Consider the following 7855-nt stretch of genomic DNA (forward strand, 5'->3'; position numbering starts at 1 on the left):
TTCTCATAAGAAACATCCCCATATTCACAGCACAATAAAAGCAAATGTTAAACTTAATAGTTCCTCTTTTCGAATAATCATCATAGATCTGGAATCAATATTTTGCAAAGGCATACGATCTCTAAAAAAGATTCTGTATTTGATGTAGCAAATGTTGCTACTACGTCGAATACAATTCGCAGTATCGGAATTAACAGATTTTCTATTTTTCATTCTCGAAGTGTATTTCAAACAATATTTGAAGTTCGAAAAATGTCAAATTGTTTTGTACCCTAAATAATTTGCAAATATCGTCCAAGACAATAGGTTTTTATTCTGATCCTTATCGTGCCCCATGCTAAATTTCCTGAAGATCGCACGATAATTGCGACCCGCATATAACACTCCAAAAGTATCTGTCGCTCGACTGTTCGTTTAATTAAATATATTGTGACTTCTGTTATGGTTATTCAAACTGTTGGCCCTTAATGGGGGAGATTCCAAAGATTTTTTTGACCTAAGTCTGATATAAATGTGTAAAGAAATTTTTGACCTGAGTTTGATATGGCCTACATCGACTACTTCATTCACCTTTATTATGAGAAATACAGGGTGAGATGAAAAAACTGCAACAAACTTCAGACTGCGGTCATTTCTAAGCCACTCGTCCGACAGCTGTTCAAATTATTCCAGTGACACCCCATGGTATTGTTTAAAAGCGTACAAAAGCATTTTGGTGAGAATTTTCCAGAAAAAAGTTATTAGTGATGGAATTCAAGCGTGATAGTGTGATTTCTTTATATTTGGCTGGAAAAGCACAAGCGGCTATCGTTAGAGCACTCCAGCATTTAAATGTGAATAAATCTTTTGTGTCTCGTACCATCGCTCGTTACCGCGATGTCAAGGAAGTGGACGGAAGAAAACAGCAACATCAGCAGAAATGGTTCAAAAAGTAAAGAAGCGACTTGATCGAAACCCGCTTCGGAGTGGCCGAAAAATGGCTCGCGATCTGTACATATCGCAATATTCCATTCGGAAAATATTGAAAAATGACCTCGGAGTAAAGTCATTGAAATTCCAAAAAGTGCAAGAACTTACACCGCAATAGAAAGAATATACACTCAAAAGATCTAAAGAGTTGCTTCGCTTGGCCGAAAGTGGTGAATTGCCGAATTTGGTTGTCTCCGGTGAGAAAACATTCGTTGTGCAGCAGTATGTAAACAAACAAAATGATCGCGTACACTTGCCAAAGAGGTCAGCTGAATATGTGCACCTTCAGTTGGCCACCAGAACACAAGCGCCGGCCATGGGGATGATGTGGGCCTCTCCGCTCGTATTAATCGTCCAAAAATATTATGGAGTGTGTATTAAAGCCTTGGGAAAGCAAACATTTGGCCGCAGACTTTGGACATTCCAACAGGACTCAGCAGCATCGCAATCATCACGCACCACCCAGGACTGATTACAAAATGAGGTTCCTCTCTTCATTTAAAGGGCATTTCATTTCCATGGCCACCAAAATCTCCGGATACCAATCCGTTGGACTATTGTGTCTGGAGTATTTTTGAAAGCAAGGTTGGCACTAAAAATACCAAAGTGTCGATCACCTCAAGCAAGCGCTTCGCCGGGAATGAGCCAAAATACCGCAGAGCAACATTCGAGCAGCGTGTGAAGGTTTCATTGGCCGTTTGAAGGTCATAATTCGAACAAACTTTAACTTATTCTAAAATTTGATGCTACTTCCGACATTTTTTGCTATCATTCAATAAAATTTAAAAAAAAAATGTAAAAATGGCGTTTTTTTTATCTCACTCTGTATACTATTTTTCGGAAAATTATGAAAAGTGCGTGAGGTAACAGATATAGTGGCCGAAGTATTCCACTTCATCTAATACTGAGAAAATAATGGGTGAGCATCTAAGGAGGAAGCCGGTAAATTCTATATTCACATCAGATCTCAGATTAGCAACTTTTGAAATAATAGCTGACTTGTTTTTGCAATTTATAAGAAGGAGTCGGCCGATATCTATCATCACGCCAGATAGAAATATTGGGATGTGTGAAATTTGAAGGGAATCTGATATTACTTCGCATTTTTTAGCGTCTAGGTTATTCAAAATTTTGATTTCTGGTGGAGGTACCAGAAGGAGTGAACCAATGAGATTGAAATGGAGTGATATATTTCATCTTCACACTAGGTCTTGGCAATAGTATAAATATTGAGATGTGTGAAATTTGAAGAGAATCGAATGCTTATTTCGTATTTTATAAGAGTTCAATAACTTGACCCTTTGTGGAGATGTACATTAGTGGGTTGATGTTGTCCACTTTCGCACCACTCATAAAAATATTGGCATTCGCAAATAAATTGGATAATTTAGATCGACTCCAAATGTCCTGAAAGGAATTTGGTACAAAGGGACCTATGGTCTAAAACCGTTATTTCGATGAGGCACGTTTTGGCCGTATCAAATGATATATACCCTCTGCAGCCATATGGCTGAGGGTATGGAACAATTTCTTCCAATTCCAATTTTGTTCAAACTTTGCAACACCCAATATTCGCAATTGGTCAATATCAAGTACCTGTCCCACAAAGCGTCAAAATTTGGAAAAATTATAACTCTTATACAATGTGAAATAAGAGTCCTTCCAGTTTCGCTCATCTCAATATTTTTACCAACACAAGATCTGGTGTACCTTTCCTACAACGGGACAAATTTTTGAATAATTACGTCTCTCATTAAATGCGAAATAAGTAAGTGATCCACTCAAATTTCACGCATTCCAACATTTCTACCAAAACAAAATCTGTTGTATGGATGGTAGATATCGGCCCACTCCTTCTGGTACCTTCCCCATAAAGGGGTCAAAATTTGGATAACAGAACGCTCATAAAATCGAAATAAGCATCCAATTCCCTTTTCAATTTCACACATCCCAATACTTATACTAAAGAAAAATATAGTGTGAGACGGAATGTATCGGGTCACTCTTCCGGTACCTCCCCACAACAGTTCAACTGATTCCGTTTAAATTTCGCACATTCCAATATTTATGCAAAGATGGGATATATCAGTCTTTCCCTTTTGGTACCTGTCCCACAAAGGTTCACAATTTTCAGGTTTTATATTCATCATAACTTACGAAACAAGTCAGCGATGCTTGGTGGATCTAATTATCCCTCTCAACCAGAGATTTGATGTAAATCTCCTTCTGGTGCCTCACAAAAGTTCAAAATTATCAGTTATTCACATAAAATAGGAAATAAATATTTTTGATTTTCTTTTGCTCATATCAATATTTTTATCGCTATGAGATGAGTCCTTCTAAATTAAAAAAAAAACATCATAAAACTACTACACATTTAAAGAATTTCTATTTTTAAAATAATCCAAAAATGTGTGTACGTGCGTTATGTAAATGTATAGATTTATTTTATATTATATTGGTGTGTATATTTCAAGATGTTAATCAAATAATTCGTCGTTCATCGTCTAAATATATGATGATTTACGTCATCTATGACGTATGATTAATGCTAATATATGCACTCGAAAAATTGCGTATACGTAAAATTGTGCTCGAAAGCAAAATCGAAAAACTCTACATACATACACACAATTTGAATAACATGTATATGATTACCCAATTGAATACTAAATTAAGCAACTGAAACTTAAACTTACCACCATTTTCACTCAATATCAATTTCCATAGTTTGAGATCTATAAAATAGAAAGAGACAGAGAAACAAAGTATTAGTTAACTTTATGTAGATTATTTAAAAGACAGTAAAACGCAATGGCTACTTTTAACTTTAAACTTCTTCAAAGTGTTTCACTTCTCTATTGGCATTTAGTTGAAACTTTTTCCGAGAGGAAAACTACGAACATTCCATTTCCATGAAATGTCAAGGATGCTACAACGTAGAATGCACACACACACACAGATTTAACGCCATCATAAAATGCAACTTTTATAGCCAATTGGATTGGCTTGAAAAATTCGTTTCGTTTATTTTTAGCTTTGCCATTAAAAAGTTCTTCTTCGTACTTTTTGTGTCAGACAATTGCAGCTTATTTGTAAACGTCCACTTTTATGCGTTTCATTTTTTTCGGATGCAGTTGCAATGCAAAGGATTATCGTGAGAGAAAAAAGGACAAACTATTTATGAGCCAATAAGTAGTTCACTTTAACAAGACTTTAAATTGTATAAAGTGATATAGAGAACAAGTTAAAAAAGGCATCGGTGGGGTTTTCGATTATAGGAGTTTGCGGTATTACGAATAGCAGTGAATATTTTTAAAAAATGCACAATTTTTGACAGGAGGTACTTGAAGATTTTTCGATTTTCGGCCAGAATGTACTTAAGTATCATTAATACCTTTTGACTAAAAATTCTTACAAAAATTTTTAATAACCTCAATCCTCAACTATTTTACCAGGAAGTCCCCAAGTAAGATTAGCGATTTGAGGCGAAAAATCATTTAAAAAAATTCCGATTTTTCTTAATGTTAATTCTAAGAAATGATTTAAAATGTACGATATTTAGGAAAATGTTGGCCAGAAAGTTCTTCCATTTGCACACTTCATCTTATACAGAAGAAATACTGGTGTGGGCGAAATTACAAGAAAAAATCAGGTTTTTGATTAAGAGAGATATATTTAGATATAGCAAGTTGTAAAAAATCGCTGACTTGTTTCGCCAGTTATGGCAGATAAAAATATTAAAAAATTGCGACCCCTTTGTGGATGAGGTTCCAGAAGGGGTTCGCAGATATAAATTATTTTCACAACAGATCTTGTGTTAGCAAAAATGTTTGTATGTGTGATATTTGAGGAGAGTTGAAGAATCATGAACCCTATGTGGGGGAAATACAGAAGAAATGGCCCATTTTCTCCCATATTTATAACAGATCTTGAGTTAAAATATTGAGATGTACCAAGTCCGAATGGAATCGGATGTTAATTTCGTATTTCATGAGCTTCATGAATATTTAAAATTTTGGCCCTTTGTGAAATCGATATATCCCATCTTCAAACCAGATCTTGGGGTAATAAAAATATGTGATGTGTGAAATTTGAAGATGATCGGACTCTTATATCACTTATATCATCTTATATCATTGTCCATATTCGCACCTGACCTAGCATTGATGTAAAAATAGGGGTTGGAGCAAAATTGGATTATTCTTTCTCTTGCTGTGCAGTAAAATATGGTTTTGTCGATCTTTTGTTGTTGAGTGGACCGATATTGCCATTTTCAGAACACGATCTAAGTTTGACAATAATATTACAATGTAGCAAATTTGGACCAAATGCTCCCAACGAGAGTTATCGTGGGTACCAGCCAACCTAACAAACAAACGGACGGACATAGCAAGATCGTTTCTAAATGTCCTGAAACGGACTTGGTACAAAAATACCTAGGGTCTAAAACCGCTATTTCGATGAGACACGTTTTGGCCTATCAAATAATATATACCCTCTCTAGCCATATGGCTGACGGTATAAAAACTGCTATAAAATAATAAAAATTTAAACTTCTCTTAAGAGGATCTTCCTAAAATCACTTTTTGAGTAGATTTATGCGTGTCAGTTCGCCTGTACATGTATTTTCGTGAACAAAATGCAGGTCGCATTTATTATCCGATTGAGATGAAATAATTAGCTCACATGTATATCTTTAACCGATTCCGGCCAATATCACCAAGTGGCCAATGTCAGTCCAAATGACCTGCATTTTGGCAAATCCGACCGAATTCAATCTAGAAGCAAGTACATCAAATCAAAAATTGGTTCAGCTATAGCTTTCATATATATGTTTCATTCGATTTGGGGTTTTAAGTCCCTCACAGGGTAATATGCCCTCCACAAGATTGATATTGATGCCGAGCATCAGATCGAAAATACCTATGCCAAATGCTGTCGAGATCGGTTCAGATTAGGATATAACTCCCATATATATCTTTATCCGATATCAGGTTTATTGTGCGCCAAATGGCTAATATCAACCCAAATGGACTGAATTTTGGCAATTCCGAAAGAATTTATACTAGGAACAAATACATCAAATTTGGTGAAAATCGGTTCAGATATAGCTAAGGCTCCTATACATAAGTTTTATTTCATTTGGGGTTTTAAGTCCTTCACACGCGTAATCTGCACTCCACAACAATAATTGTTTGTACCAGATATCAGATACAGCTCAGAAATAAGTGTTAAAAATTTTATCAAGACGGGCTCAGATTTGGATATAGCTCTCACATGTATCTTTATCCGAAGGGGCGGAATTTTGCTTCGAATTTTGGTGAAAATCGGTTCAGATTTAGCTATAGCCCCCATATATATGTTTCATCCGATGTGGTGTGAAAGTGTCTCACATGTGTAATATGCACTCCACAACAATGATATTTGATACCGGATATCAGATACAGCTCGAAAGTACCTCTGCCAAATTTTATCGAGATCGGTTTAGATTTTTTTATATTCAACCAAATTATACCATTTGGTGAAACTGGATCCATCATATGTTTTGCTCCAATAAATATTTTTTTAATATAATCCTTATGGAAGTCATATCTTAATTTATTTAGTACTAGAGGTATAAAAGCCTCTGTCAAATTTGTTGAAAATCGAATCAAAGTTTTATATAGTTCCCAAATTGTGACTACTCTAAAGCCATGATATGTATTCAAATAAAGTTCATAGTTGGTATGACCTACTTCACATACATTTTTAATATAGGGATTCATATAGTCGGCCCGCCCGACTTTTGACTTTTCCTTACTAACTTACTTACTTACTAACTGGCCCCTCTATTAAGGTTCTTTGCAATGCAAACTTTTAAATCGCCGATGCACGTGCCTTCTAATTTTATCTCTACTCTACATAATCTAAAGAGTTTATATGTAATTATTTTCATGCTTCGCACATTGCTATAATTTTCTAATGATGGAGAGGTGCCAAATGTGCGGCCCAATATTGTTCATTTTCTCCTTTCACCTGACCTAAGCCTGATAATAAACTAAACCGGGCTTAACAATGTTGACCGCTTGTTTAGGGAGGTACCAGAAAAATACTCCTTAAAAGGTTTATAGCGCACATCTTCACATCAAACATAAAATGTCCTCCATTTGCAGTCATCAAGCTGAAGTTATAATAGGAAAAATATTCAGTCCATGCTGCAGTTTTGCTGAGAAACCTTCGGGGGATTCCACATAAATGCACCTCTGGCATCATTATTGTGACGACAATACAAAATCCCCACCTCGGAAAAAGTGTCTTGGCACTGGGATGCAAATGAATTTTTCTTAATTTCATTAAGAATTTTCTTTATTAACATAAAAACCTCTCATGCACCACGAATTGCGATGATCCTCTTAACAATAAATCCTTTTAAAAAATATACTCACCATCACCCGTAGCTATTTTTGATTTATCACGAAAATTCCCAATAATTTCCAAAATATCCTTTTGGCTCTGTGACACTTTTGTTTACACACCATCGAAGCAAATGTTAATCAGAAAAAATACCCCAACAACAAAAGCAAACCTACACGATGCATGTAGGTATGTACGTGATTCAAAAGAAATGCTAAAATTACATTTGTTTTCATTGCAAAAATCACAGATTCACAATAATTATCGCTTGACGTCAAAAGCATAAAAAAGAACTATTTTTTCCCACTTACACACACACTCACAAACAGCAAAGCCAAAAGCAGAGTAATTATGATTGTTTTACATGCCAAATTTAGATGGACGAGATGAAAAAAAAATGGATGAAAATAGTGGGATATATGAGTGATTCCACTGTAAGTATACGTTAGTGTGCAGAAAATAAAGAACCAAATCGGTTAGAAATTCAACT

General features: G+C 35.3%; 1 protein-coding gene across 1 annotated transcript in view; it reads right to left on the minus strand.

Moving 5' to 3' along the window:
* The window catches only part of LOC101900907 (G protein-activated inward rectifier potassium channel 3), a 138226-nt gene extending 134539 nt beyond the window's left edge, over positions 1-3687 (minus strand). Inside the window, exon 1 of the mRNA XM_059126448.1 lies at positions 3669-3687. The gene's annotated coding sequence lies outside the window, so the exon portion shown is untranslated. The remainder of the gene's footprint in view (positions 1-3668) is intronic.
* Positions 3688-7855: the final 4168 nt, after the last annotated feature.

This window comes from Musca domestica, unplaced genomic scaffold, assembly GCF_030504385.1.
Source record: "Musca domestica strain aabys unplaced genomic scaffold, Musca_domestica.polishedcontigs.V.1.1 39, whole genome shotgun sequence".
NCBI lineage: Eukaryota > Metazoa > Arthropoda > Insecta > Diptera > Muscidae > Musca > Musca domestica.